General features: G+C 48.8%; 1 long non-coding RNA gene across 1 annotated transcript; it reads right to left on the reverse strand.

The window, feature by feature from the left end:
- Positions 1-4,539: 4,539 nt before the first annotated feature.
- LOC131591950 (uncharacterized) lies at positions 4,540-10,989 on the reverse strand. The gene is made up of 3 exons (XR_009280492.1): positions 10,790-10,989; positions 5,257-5,505; positions 4,540-4,753 (listed from the first exon to the last, which is right to left on the reverse strand). It is a non-coding gene; the product is annotated as an uncharacterized LOC131591950 (long non-coding RNA).
- Between the last annotated feature and the right edge of the window lie 3,270 nt (positions 10,990-14,259).

The raw sequence follows: 14,259 nt of genomic DNA on the forward strand, positions 1-14,259 counted from the left end.
AGTTGGGTGACAGCATCTACAAATTTCCGTCTCAGCCCACTGGGCAGGCAATGGCCCTCAAGCTACCAGCACTTAATATGAGGCTGTGCCTGTTTTTGAATTGGATTTGGAGGCAATGACAGCAGATCCTCCCCCACCCCATGATGCCTGTGCAGTTCTTTTTGAGGGCTTCAGATGAGCTGGATTAAGGAACTGGTCTGAATTTGAAGTAACTGTGTTTATCTTTTGGAGAGTGTATTTTGAAGCCAGATAAGTTCTGTGGTCTGGTTTGTCACACAGCTGGACTGACGTCTGCTGGTGGGGGGGACAGGGAGGCAGAGCTACTTACTCAAGCATCCTTTGTGGAAGAAACACCCACAGAGCCTTCCTCCAAAACCCCAGGCAGCACTGTCTAACTAGTGGAACAGCACATACAGATTAGGGTTTCCCTTTGCCTGAGTTTCATGGGGTGAAAAGAGAGAAAAAAGACATATTTTCATTCCCTTTGCCTGCAAAACAGCCTCTCATCCACAAAGCACACAGCTTCTGCAAGATAAGAGCCTGTGGGGAAGCCAAGATCTGCCCCATCATTTTTATTGATGTTTACACTTGCCTTTTAATGAGCTCCAGCAGGTTCTCGCTTCCAGCTGCAGTTGGCCCTTTTCAAAGTTCAAGGTCTCATTTTGCATTATCGTTCCAACACCAAGTGCACCCTTAGGGAGGATAGGAACAACCAGGACTTCTCTCCTGAGAAGCAGCACCCATTTAAGCAGTCCCTAATCCAGTAGTGCTTTCTGTGCACTGCTGGTCTTACTGGGAACTCCTGCAGGAAAACTGATCCCTCTGAAAAAAATGCTTGGCAAAATAATCAGTTTTTGTCATGCAGATCAGCACTGGGCAGCAGTGAGCACTCTAAACATAGCACCTGTGGCCTGGCTACCTAAGCAGAACATTTATCACTCAGTTAGGGTGGGGTCTCTGTTCTCCATCTCTTCCCTGTTGTTTCCTTTGCTGTGCTTGCAAACAGATCTTTTGCCCTGTCCACTTCAGGGTCCTGCTGGCAAGACAATCCCAGTGGTGGGGCTTGCTGCTTGCTGGCTGCAAGACACTGGCACAAAAATTACAAATACTGGAAGATTTCACCTCTGCTGAGAATCCTGGTCCAGTGGTTCCCTAGGTAGTGGCACAAGTGTGCCACAGCATTCCTGCCAAATGCTCAGCTTGGCCAGCCCTTCCAGCTCTTTGGGGCCTGTTGATGCATATACACATATCCCAGGCTGGGTGCCCTTGGAAAGCTCACCTGTATGCATCTTACACACAGGATTCACGGACAGCTAGCTCATCTAGCCTCTTCCCCCAACAACACTAGTGGCAGGTGCCCAGGGAAAGTCTAAGAAGCAGGAACAGCTCTATTCCATCACGTCAACCTGAGGCTAAGGAACTTCCCAAGGTTATATTTGCATGCTTGTGTTTAACAGCCATAGGCAGAATTCTTCATGAGTTCATAATTTTTGTTAATCCTCTTATACGTGCTCCCCAGAATATACTTCAGACATGGCTGCAGCCTTACTAGGTCAAACTGTTTAAGACAACCTGCTGACTTGGTGACTTTGCAGAAGATCAGCCAATACACAAAGACAAAAATCCAATAATCACCTTCTAACCATTCACAAACAGCTTTAAGGCGTGCTCATTCTTAAAATAAAACCAAACCAACAATAAAAATAAAGCTCCATTATCCTCAAAGATCCTTGCACATGCAGGGCTCCCATCTCTTTTTTTAATTGTGAGTTCCTCAAACACCACGGTTTTATTTTTTGATCTTCCTCCTCCTGCTAAGTGCTCCAGTGTTGGTGGCGCAGCTGGTCGGATCCAGCTGGTCTGTGGCAGCATCTGTCTGGAAATTGCTTATCTTAGCCTGCGGTCCTTTTATTTCCTTCCCCATCAGCTGCAGCTGAGATTTCACTCCACGTGGTGAATTTCACTCTGCCCTAAATGAATTCATGCTCCTTCGTGTTTCAGTGTTAATTTTGTGACTTTTCTATGAGTTTACAGCGAGGGCCAAATGACACTGGATTTGTTCTCCTCCTGAGCAAAAATCAGCATTTATCTGCTGCTCTTATAGACCTGCAGCTCATGGAGCTGAGAGAGGGACACTGGCTCTCACAGGACAGGGTCTCACCCTTATTGGTGTAGAGAGGGTCCAAATCACAAACAAAAAACAGACACTGGAACCACAGATCAAAAAGTCAGGAAAAGAAATGTGACTTCAGATAGACCAGACAAAACAGGCAGACTTTTTGTGTCAAAAAACATGTAATACAAATGTCTCATCCATGAGTACAGTCTGGGCTGAGAGAGAATCTTTGGGGCAGGGGGAAGAATTCAGACAGAAGTTCAGATGGGAACATGGTAAGTTTTGACTTGCTTGGTTTTTTAAACAAACTGGAAAGACTGACTTGAGCAAAGTGAGAGGAAAGTGGGAAAGTGAAGCCCTGGCCAGTCTGACCTGCAAGGAGTGAGTTTGGAAAGTCATTGATTCCATATCAGCTGCTGCCTTTTCATGGGTCCTGCTTTCAGGCGTTTCATTTTGCAGAGAGAGTTGTGCCTCTCACCTGGTGAGTGATAAGCACCATGTCAGGCACTCCAGGTGCTGGCTCTGCAGCTCAGGCCACCCTCTTGGCCTAATTCATATGGGTATTTAATAGAGGAGTTATGAACCATCTCATTAGGATGAAGCCAGCAGCGTTCAGGGCTGCTGGCAGGACCAGCAGCTACCAGACTCTACACAAAGCAGAGGGAAATGCCCACAAGAGGGAGAGTTGGTGCCAGTCTCCACAGTGATTCTGTGCAAACGGCGCTTCCCTGCCTGGCAACTCTAAAAGCCATTCCCCTTGCTCCATTTCTCCCAACAGAAACGTTTCCCTCTCCTGGAGATTCCCTTTTCCACAGTATTTCCCCTCCTCCTCTTTCTCCATATGACTGGTATTTCATCTTCTTTGCGTGGGGCAAACCCAAAGGCCCCACTGTGTGGGTGCCAGACGTGGTGCTGGTGGAACGCACTGTGACTGAGACGATTTCTCTGCTCTCGCTGCTGCTCTGCTCCCTTTTCCCCCCAGTCACATTGTACTGTGCTGGGAGGGCTCCCCTGCACCAGCCTCAGCACAGTCAGCCCCCCCTCTTGCCCAGCTCATCACTCGGAGGTGGCACCCTGGCCACTAGCCTCCATTGGCACACGTGGAAAATACCATTTCTGCTGGGCTCTGCTCAGCCTCAACACTCCAAACCTAAAACAGGCTCCACTGGGGCATGGGATTTCCAAAAACAGTTGATGGCTACCAGCAACAGGATCCTAGAAGTCTCTGAGCTTCTGCAGGGCAAAGCTTAATGTGAGGAAGTACCAGAAAACACTGGTGATGTGGGAATAGCCACTCTGCAAGCCTGTATGGCTGGAAGTGCTCCATGGTGCTGGAGCAGCATGGGCACCAGCAGGACTTTTCTTGTGGGATCATCCCACCAGCTCCACAAAGAGCATCCCTATGCTCCCAAGTCCAGAAACTTTCAAGAAATATTTTGATTATTTTGGCTGGTGATTTAGCAGGAGCTGTAACATACCTCATACCATTCCTAGGACAGTTTCCTAACCTGAAACCTCACAGAAATGCCTTCAGAGGAGATCCACACGAACCACATCACCAAAATCACCACAAGACCCCCAAGTATGGCACATCTTGGCCACCATTAGCCTCCAGCTGCCAGAACAAAGCAGGGTAACTCGTTCCCTTTGCAGAGAGGGATTTTCTGCCTGAGGGAAAAGGTCATGGACACTTCCTCTGAAGTACATTGTGCCTGCTGGTATTAACATGGCAGGTATTGCACACAGTTGCCCTGGAAAGCCGCCCTGACATGAAAACACAGGAGCCCCTAGGCCTGATCAGTGGCCAAGAAGCTCACCACAGTGGTGAGCATGGTGAGCATATCCCAGCTGAGGGTGCTGGGCAGAGAGGCCAGGGAAATTTATCAGCATGCCCACAGGATCTGCCTTGCAGCACATCCACACTGCTGTACAAGATGGTGCACATTGACAGGGAGGAAGGAAGTGCAAAAAGGAAAGAGAGATGCCCCCAAATGATCCAAGGAATGGAACATCTCTCCTGTGAGGAAAGGCTGAGAACAGGCTTTGGTCAGGCTGGAATAGAGAAGGCCTAGGGTGACCTAATTGCATCCTTCCAGTACCTGAAGGGAGCCTACATGAAAGATGGGGAAAAACTTTTTGTAAGGGCTCATAGTGACATGGCAGGAATAGATTCAAACTGAAAGAGTAGGTTTAGATTAGATATTAGGAAAAAATTGCTTACTGTGAGGGAGTGAGGCACTGGAACATATTGCCCAGAGAATCTGTGGATGCCACATCCCTGGAAGTGTTCAAGGCCAGATTGGATGAAGCTCTGAGTAACCTGGTCTAGTGGAAGGTATCTGTGCCCGTGGCAGGGGAGCTGGAACGGGATGATCTTTAAGTTCCTTTCCAACCCAAACCATTCCATGACTTTATAATTCTAAGCCAGCTTTATTTTAAGTAGAAAATTTAATCACTCACTTCCAAATTACAGCTGTAGGACTGGGCTCATGAGCTCATGTTCCCAGTTAACATTTCAGAGCAGCTTATGATGATCCAGAATATGCAGAAATGCAGTGTGAAGAACCAGCACCTAATCCTAGCTCCTGTGGTGGATCAGAGCATCTTGTTCAGCATTCCCTGCTCGAGGAGGGTTACCTGAGTAGATACAATAAGACAGCAGTGTAAACAGTGGCTTAGAAAATCTGACTGACTACTGCAAGCAGCATGTTTTTACTTCGCTTTAGGCATGCTGACAGGAGATAACATAGCCAAAAGGCATCAGAAGCAGCAAGAGAAGGGCCACTCCTTGGCAGAGGTGAGGCAGTGAGGTTATTTACACAACAGCTAGTGTATATATGTCTTATTTACAGAGGATAAGAAGAATTAAAGTAGAGTTATCTTATGTTGAGTGAGATCATTTAATAGTACACAATTACTTCATACAGATTTAGCTAGAAGTAATTAAAAGTAAGGTTGTGCTCTGAGGCAGAGTTCCCCTGCCACTGAATTCAGGTCTAGTGGGAAGCTCGCACTTGCAGCCACTCACAAAATCAAATCCTTAAACTTCAGACATTTCCCCAAGTAGCTTAACTGTTGTGTCCTTTGAAGTTATATTTTAGGTTTAAATTTCAATTTCAATCTTTATCTTCCTTTCTTACCTTTAATTTCTCCCTAGTGCAGGGGGACAGGATCCCACACTCCCCTGGCCAGGAGGCAGCCGTGTCACTGGCCAGCATCTTGCTCCCTGCCCTCATGCAGGAGCTTAGAGGTAAACTACGGATAGGTAGGAGATCTGCCTTGGGAGTGGAGCTTGAAAATGTTTTCATCTGAAGGAAAAACCACACCATGTAGACCCCTGATGAAATGAACATGCCAGGGTGTCAGGAGGCTTTTGTCTTGCCAGGAACCTAAATGAAATATTTTTAGCCTGAGTGAGGTTGACATATTTTCTTTTTTCTTCCCTCTGAGTTCACAGGTGAACCAGAAGCCACAGGTTTGGACACCTTGAAAATAAATTTACAACATCAGCAGATGCTTTTTGAGTGTCCCAGTGAAGTAAGAAACTTGCTCCTTCCTTTCTGTCTTTGCCCACGTGTGACTTCATGAGCCCTCTGTCTCTGCGAGAGCACGACTTCTACTGCTCTGGCAGCAGGAAAACGTGAAACCACATTTGCCCCAGTTCTCCATCGTTTTTCATCCCTGCACAGCACACACAGGGTGTGCCTTGGACTGGAGGGCTGTGACAGAGATGCCTCCAGCACTGCCACACCACACCTGCATTGCACCCACACCAGCATCTGGGGCAGGGCACCAATGGCTCCGGGGACGAGAGCCCAGCTAGGGACACCATCAAGGAGCCCTGTCAAGTGGGGACAGCATGGACTGAAGACTTTTCCCTCACCTCCACACACACTGGTGCAATATCCCAAGCATGTCCTGGCACAGAAACCAATAGAGCAGATTTTCACAGTGATGAACCCAGGGGAAGAGACAAACAGAGGGGACATTTTGTGAAATCTAAGCAACCACACCAGAAGTCTTTTGCTTTCCACCTGCTTATTCCCATCAACCTAGGCAACTTAAAACTGACTTTTCATTAATACTTTTTTAAAAAAAGCATTTGAAACAAAACTGCCTAATTACAGAGTAAATATTTAGCTTGAAATGAGCAGACAGATATTCAAAGCCATTTTCTGACATGACAGATGATCTGAAAGGAGCTATGCTGCAGGCATTGAGTGCCGATCAAACCCAATTTAAAAATACAAGGCATAGAAGCAAAAGCAGACATGACCCTAAGCACAAGCATCCCCACACAGGCAAATGTCTCCTGTAAAACGCCACGGGTGATTTCATGGCAGCTGAACCCAGCGGCACTGGAACAGCATCACCCACCTCTGAGGGTGCTGCCATGGTAAACCTTACGTGAACAGCACTGAAGCAACCCACAAACCTTGCCCCAGCGGGGATTGTCCAGCTGCTCCAGTTTTGGGACCCCAGCATGAGCCCATACATTTCCTGAAGACCTAAGGGAAATTCCTCTCCCCTTATGCATGTGAGCTAACTTCCAGCTCTTGCTATGCTGGGTGGAACCTAAACGACTCTTGCTGCCTTTGCCACATCTAAATTATTGTGACATTCAGCTGGCAGGTGGGAGCGAGGTAATGTGGGAAAAATAACCTTTTCACCCTGAAATGCTGAGGAGCTCATATCCAAGAATTCACACACCAGACATGCTGAGAAGCAGAGATGTGCAGGAGGAGCGGCACCTGCTTAGCATCTCCAGCTCCAAGCCCACAGAGCATGCTTGGAGATCAACCTTTTCCCAAAGCTTTGTCTCCACCCTGGTGCTCCTGAAGCAGCCCTGAGCTTGCAGCAGAAGTGGATGGAGACATGAGTCCAACTTTGGTGAGCAGGATTGGGAAACAGGAGCTCTAGAGCTACACACCACTCACACAATGGAAAAATCACCTCTGAATGGCCAGAGCCTGTGCTGGGTCCTTACAGGAGTGAAGGGATATGACCAGAAGCGGGTGTGGCTCCACATGGGAAATGCAGCTACAGGCAGGACCTGGCATCTTGGAATTAAATTTACATCAGCAGATGCTTTTTGAGTGCCCCAGTGAAGTAAGAAACTTCTTGAGTAAACAGCCTAGAGGGGAGAGGTATGAGAGACTTCACATGTGGGAAACCAGCAGGGCATTTCTGGGGTTAGATGCAGAGGTAAGTAGCAGTAGCTCTAGGACAGGAAAAACATAAGTGAGGAAATCACACAGTATCCCTGAATCACTGTGCCCACATCCTGGGGAATGCATTAGCTAAGGAAGGCAGGGTCTCCACCAGGTCATCCTGGTGTCTAATGACCCAGACATTCTTGAAATCAGGAACACAAGCAGCTGCAGCGATGGCAATGGAAACATGGACATCGTGTGGCTCCTGGCAGAATCGTTCTCCAGCACACAGATGCTAATGAGGACGGCTTCAAGCATGAGGTACTGGTCTGGTTCTTCAAACTGAGGGCTGAGCAGAAGGCACCAAGTGGTCTTGTGGGCAGAATGAGGTGATGCCCCTGCCCAGAGAACACAGCCCATCAGCCCTTTCACAGCAGCCTGCAGCCTCTTCCCCTTGGCTGTCACTAAGGCAAACAGCCATCCCTGCCATCCTGTGCCTGAGGTTTGGGATGAAACTTCACAGAACCCCTTCCTCCTGTTCCCTCCAGGAGGCCCCAGTGCCAGGACTACCCCACCACCCTTGCCAGGCTGTGTGGTCCCTTCACCTTTTGTTCAACCGTTTGACCCAGTTTTTAGCATTAGCACCATGCTGACAATCCTTTGGTCCTCCAGACTTCCCACCCAGGGTCTTGGTTTTTTTGCAGGAAGCAGTGGTAAAATCAGACCACCAGCAGGCCAGGTCTGAGACTGGGTTTCCTGCTCTTCACTGGTTTAATTCTACACTTGCAAAGTGTAAGAGAGGCCAGTACTGTCCCTGGTGTGGCCACAGACCCTCAGCACTACAGCACAGCTCTGGCTCTGGAAACAGCCTTCCTGCACATGCAGAGCCAGGGGATGCCACAGACCCAGGCACCTCACTGTGGCTTTGGGAGGTGAGGGCTGGTAACTCCCAAGCTCTGAAGCCTCTCCAAGTTGTTTGTAGAAACACTAGTGAAAGAAAAGAGGTGTTAAAAAATAAATTCTAAGATGAAGTGGAATAAATACTGTCCTGGGTAGAGGAATCTCAGAAATGTCATGGCCTTGACTGTCCCAGTGGTTAAGACAGCTGTGGGTGTTCACAGCCCTGCTGAGTCCTGCAGTGAGTCCTGGCGGTCTGGCTAGACCTGGCTTTATCGGTCCTGCCTGGTTCTCCTTTTCATTTTATCCAGATGACCAGACTACTAAAGTACTGTTCAAAATGTGCCTTTCTGCTTTTTCTGCCTTGCATTATCCTGTGTGCTCAAGCCTTGTTGTTCCTGTGGGCCATTCCTTTGGGCACATTCATGGCTCTTGGTTTCTCTGACTTAGACGATGAGATGGCAGCTTTTAAAAGCATTCGTATTTTCCCCAATGCCTGGAGTGAAACTGAGGCCAGAAAGATTTCTGGCCATGAAACATGCCTCTGAGCATGTTAGGATTTTGTTCCATGTGGACTTCTTGGCTGCCACAGGGCAGAGGCCAAGGATTTGGAAAAAGATTTCTGCTCTGCAGCACTCCCTGAGCAGCCACCTACCACCAGGCCAATCAGTCAGGGCAACAGAGCAGAGCACAAAGCTTGGGACCTGATTGTTTGCAAAGCAGAAAAGACAAGATTCATCCACTGCCTCTTCTCTCCTCCTGGCAACTCACACTGTATTTTGGGCACAGATGCTCAGACTCAGTGCTGGTAACTGTTCTAGAAACATGTGGCCCCAGGAGGCCAACGGAGCTGCAGTGGCAGGGAGGGAATGACGTGGATACACGTGGTGAGCAAAATCTCCAGGGGTCACATCAGAGATGTGCTGTACCCAGACCCAGCTCTTTTTCAGGACACATTTCCTGCACACGCAGGATTGCTGAGGTCTCAGCCTTGGCAGTGCCCATAAGGATGCTTCTGTTCCTCTTGGGCCTCTCAGCTGTGAGGATCCCCTGCAAGGGGACAGGAAGTCATAAAAAGGCACAGGATGATCAATATTTCACATTTTCCCAAAGGAAACCAGAGTTAAAATCCACCATGCATCTGTGCAGCTCCAAGTAGAGCTGGACACTGCTACATCACAGGGACAAAGTGGCTCCTGGCTCTGCACCATGGCCACACAGTACATGTCCCTGGTGCCATCAGTCACCAGCAGGGAGAGGGATGCTCAGCCAAGGTGTTTCTCAAAGGGGCCCTTTGTTTTTGTCAAGATGTTTCATTTCTAGTGGAGGCCTTGGGGAAAGGCAGCTGACAGGGACTTGCAAGCAGGATGAGGGCATGCCAGAGATAGGCAAGGCTCCAGAATATTTGATTTTCTAAATGCACAGAACTCCTCACTTCCCCCTGCAGTGCCAAGTCACACCTGGCCTGCAAATCACAGCGAGTTTTGTGCAGGTGCTGGGATGTCCCACCTGAGACACCTCCCAAGGGGCTGTCGTGGCTCTAAGCACCCCACACCATTGCTGGGAGCCACTGATGGTCACCGCTCCCACAATCTGAACAGCTCTGGCCAGGCACAAATGTATTCAGCCCCTGGAGGGAAATCTGGCTTCAGTTTCAATTTTTTTGTTTTGAGGACATCATTCTTCAGTGGAATGCAACATACTTGAAAGCTTGGAGGCTCCAGGATCAGCCACAGGAAAATCAGGAGGTCTGGCATCCCATTCCTGGAGTTATTTCTGACCCTCCTTGCTACTAGGGATGCCTTACAGCTGCTGCCTGCATCCTGGTCTTTGCAGGGACAACCAGAGCAAGCCCCCTTAGCTCTGCACATGGGATTTTTTTTCCAGTTTTGGTATGAGGACACTGGCTGATGGTGAGGAGGCCTTTCATGGTCTCCCACAGCTCATGGATAATGCTGGGGGGACCAGCCACTTGTCAGCACAGATCCCAGAACTTGTGCTGCTGTTGACAGGTACCAAATCCATAGTGCAAGAGGTATTTGGTGTAACTAATGAGCCTGTGGGAATGGGGTTTTCCCCTCAACCCTGCAGTAATTCCAGGTATTTGCTGTTTTCAAGTCAAAGCCATCTGCAAGCCGAGGGCTGAGGAGATATTTTGCACAGCCGCTCAGTGACCCAAATTGCCGCGCTGGGCTCTGCCTGGCCTCCCCACCACAGCTAATGACCCTCTCAACCACAGCAGCACCTGGATCTCAACCAGGGATGAGTGGGCTTCACCACAGCTGTCATCTCCAGTGCTTCAAGGCTGTCTCACCCGATCTGACCCCATGAAGTGTGTCAGACTCGCCTCTCTGGATGCACTGCCTCCCAGCTCAGTGCTGGTCACATCACACCGTTAGTGAGGAGCAAGGCAGGTCATTCCTGTTCCTTCACCACAAAGCCCACTGTGGGTCCCCAGAGAAGAAACAAGAGTGTTATCCCTGGGTCACAGCTCTGCAGCCAGCTCAGCCCTCACCCTCGAGGCCACTGTGAAAGTTCAGCACACACCTGTTTTTCCCCAGCTTTAACCTTTTCTCCCCAAACTTTTCGATCAGCCCCCCACAACACAGAATCTTTCCACTACCTGTGCAAAGCTTTGCATGGATGGCACTGAGTCTTCCTTTTCCTTTCTCACCTTCAAGCCCTGCAGCCGAGTGGGAGACCAGCAGAGCAGGCAGCTCACCCCCATTCACACTGGGGTGAGCCAAAATCCCTCCCCAGCCCCTTGTGCTGTGGGCACAGGCATCTGCGGCTGCCCTGCACTGGGGGTGAGTGCGGGGACAGCCGGCGGCATCGCGCCCACGTGAGCCACGCTCGACCAGGAGCAAGGAGCTATTTCTGGAGAGCCGCTTCTCGTGGAGCAGAAGCGGCAGAACTCAGAAGCACTGACCGAAAAAGAAAAGCCCTGGTGTTTTCAACGGGAAGCGAGGTTTCCCAGCCTCCCGCCGGGAAGGACGGGCGACATCCTAGCAAAAACAAGAGAAGATTGCAGCGCTCTGTGGCAGCAGGGCTCCAGAGGAGCTCAAAGGCTACTTCAGTAAGACCGTAAACACGCCAGACCTGCTGTTGTTGCAGAGCTCCGTGAAATCGGTGATATCTGAGCGGAGTTCAGCTGGAGAGCGCTGGTGCTATAAAAAACAAAGTGACTTTGGGCTTTGACGCTTCCTCCTGACACACAAAAAGGTGATTTGTGATTCAAAAGACAAGGAATTTATCATCAAAAGGAGCTGGGACAGAGCTCAGTGTTTACACATGGAAGAACAAGACAGGCACCAAGAGCAGATATATTTATACTCATCCATTAATAAAAGAAGCCAAGTCAACCATACCTTTGTGCTAAAGTTAGAGCACAGCACTCTGCATGTCCTTAAAAAGGCAAGAAAGTTTCCACAAACTGGGACAGCTGCTCCCAGTGCCAGCTCTGTGCATCTCCTCCTTGGCACTCCAGCATCGGTGTGCTGCAGCAAGGGGCCAAACGCAGCAAGGCTTCTCCAAGTGGGATGGCTGACTTCTAGAGTCTGGTCATGGGCTGGTGGCCACTGCACCTCAGGAGCCAAATAGTCCCTGCTGCACTGTCAGAGACCTGCAGGAGACGACTGCCTCTTGCCAGAAACTGAAATCCTCATTTCAGTTCCAGTATTCTCATTGCTTATTATGGGGCTCACAGAAGCCAGCAGCTTTCTTCCTCTGCCAGAGGTGACACTGGGGAAATGCTGGGCTTGGCCCACTCGGGCTGGCCCTGTGAGCAAGGACTTGCTTTGTGGGGCTGCCTCCACCAACCAGCAAAGGGAAGAGGAGCAGCAGCCAAGGGTTCCAGGTGTGGGCCGAAGAGTCAGTGCAAGCTCAAGGTGAACAGAGAGTACCCAGGACAGAGCATCTCCTCCTTGTCCATTTCCATTGAGGTCAGCAATAGAACTGGATGGTGCAAGTCACAGCAAGCTCTTGGATTAGTATTTGGCACTTAGAAATGCTTTAGAAATCACTAATTGCAGCAAGTTCCTTAACCCACAGTTAAGGCTGGAGTTGCCTTGGCTTCACCTGCCGTGTGCTGGGGAATGTTACACCAATTGGCAGGAAAGACACAGAGAAGTCAGCTCTCTGTTCCTTGGGAGGTGCTTCTAGAGAGCAATCAATTATCCTTCCTGACAAATAACAGATGAGCTCTCACAGTTGTTTTCCTGTTTCCCTCCTCTTCTCCCACCCAGTTCCAGCCCTTGAACCATGCTGGAAGCAGCTGGAGCCAGCACCGGACATGCTATGCCAGAAATGATCACGTTTCAGGCAAACTGAGAGCAATCACAAAAAATACATCTTGTCTGAATCAAAGTTAAGCACATTGCAGTTTTTCTTCTCCACACCCCAGTGAAACAGCTGCAAGCAACAACCAACTTTGTCTGCACAGGGAAGGAAACAGCTGAGGGCACACGGAGCGGAGTGGGGGTCACCTCTCACCTCCCAGGACATGCTGAAGTTGTTGGCATTGCAGAATGCATTTCCCCTCTGAGCTCACACTGAAGATGTTACAGTTACATGAACTTGACTGACCTTTGAGCAAGACAGCACTAGATGGCCTCCACAGATCTCTTCCAACCCGAATTATTCTACAACTTTGCAATTTTCTGCATAAAGACAGAAAGAGGGCATGCAAATAACTCTTCCTCCCACACCAGCTGCTAAGCTAAACTCTCCTATCAAAGGGATACTCAGACTGCCACCTCTGAGCCAGTACAGTCAATAGAAGTCCAGCAAAATCCTGACAAGTCAGCTTTGCTACAGGCACAGGGATCAGGACTTCTTCCTGAGCTTTTGAGTCAAATCTCCTGATGCAGCTTGTCAGTGCCAGATGCAGCCTTAGCAGTCACACTAACCTCACCCTTGAGCTCTTCTGCAAATTCAGTTTGAATTCATAAATCATTTCAATGTGATCCAAATGCTTTCCAGCAAATGTTGCCATTTATTGGGTCCATCCCACCCTGCAGCAGCCAGGCACAGCCATGTGGCACCGAGGTTCTTGCTCGGCAGCCACGCTGGTGGACCCTGGGCTGACACCAGGCCCCGTGGCACAGAGCCCACGCCTGTTATTGCCAAACCCTCTCCCCAGGTCCTTCCTGATGCCAGTGGCACTGTCACTCTCAGGAGATGCTACCTACACTCATAGAAACAAGCACCATGGCTTGTGATCAGCTGTGACTAGTGTGATTTGTCTATTACTTATTACAATTATCTACACCTTATAGAAAGGGGGGGGATGTATTAAATCAGCCGTGTTTGCTTCCTCAGCCAGCTTGCAGTGAAAAGAACCTCTGCTTCCTTTGGTGAGCTCTACTCTGGATAAAGCACATTGAGCAATGCTGAATATTACAACACTTTTACTGACTAATTAGTAAATTCCAGGATCAGCCATTTTACAGCTTTGCCTTGAAATGAGGGTCAGCTGGAATACCTACAGCTCCTTTGCCGTGCCTCTGGAGCCTCCCTCTGCAACACCTTTATCCCAGCACGGCAGAGCTTCAAGACCTTTCCCAGTTCCACTGATGCAGAATCCCTTAACTAGCTTTTCTTCAACAATTATTCAGCCCTGATTTCCAAGCATCTAATTTTAGCAGTCACTGTTGAACATCCTCTTGAGTTATTGTTAGAATGAAATGAGGATCATCTGACAGGAACATATCATTGGTAAATACTGGGAAGGAATGCTTAAGGAGCTTGCACACCTTCCTGCATTGTAATCAACAATCCTACTGCCCAGGGAAATACCTTATCCCACCCTTTTTGTTCCTGGTACCTTGCACTTCCAAAAGCAATTAAAACACCAGTCTCAACTGCATTAGACATATTTGACTGTATCATCATTTTGCTCAGTTATTGTTTCAATAATCACTTCCAATTAGTCACAGGGATTTATTATTTGCTATTTTTAGGATCATTTCAGTTTAAAAGGCACCTGATTACACAGATCTATATTTGCATGTCATCTTTCACTGGAGGATTTGTAAGTACTACACAGAATGTGAATGAATTTCTGCTTGTCTGCAGCAATACTCCTTTTACAGG

Source organism: Poecile atricapillus, chromosome W (genome assembly GCF_030490865.1).
Source record: "Poecile atricapillus isolate bPoeAtr1 chromosome W, bPoeAtr1.hap1, whole genome shotgun sequence".
Taxonomy (NCBI): Eukaryota; Metazoa; Chordata; class Aves; order Passeriformes; family Paridae; genus Poecile; species Poecile atricapillus.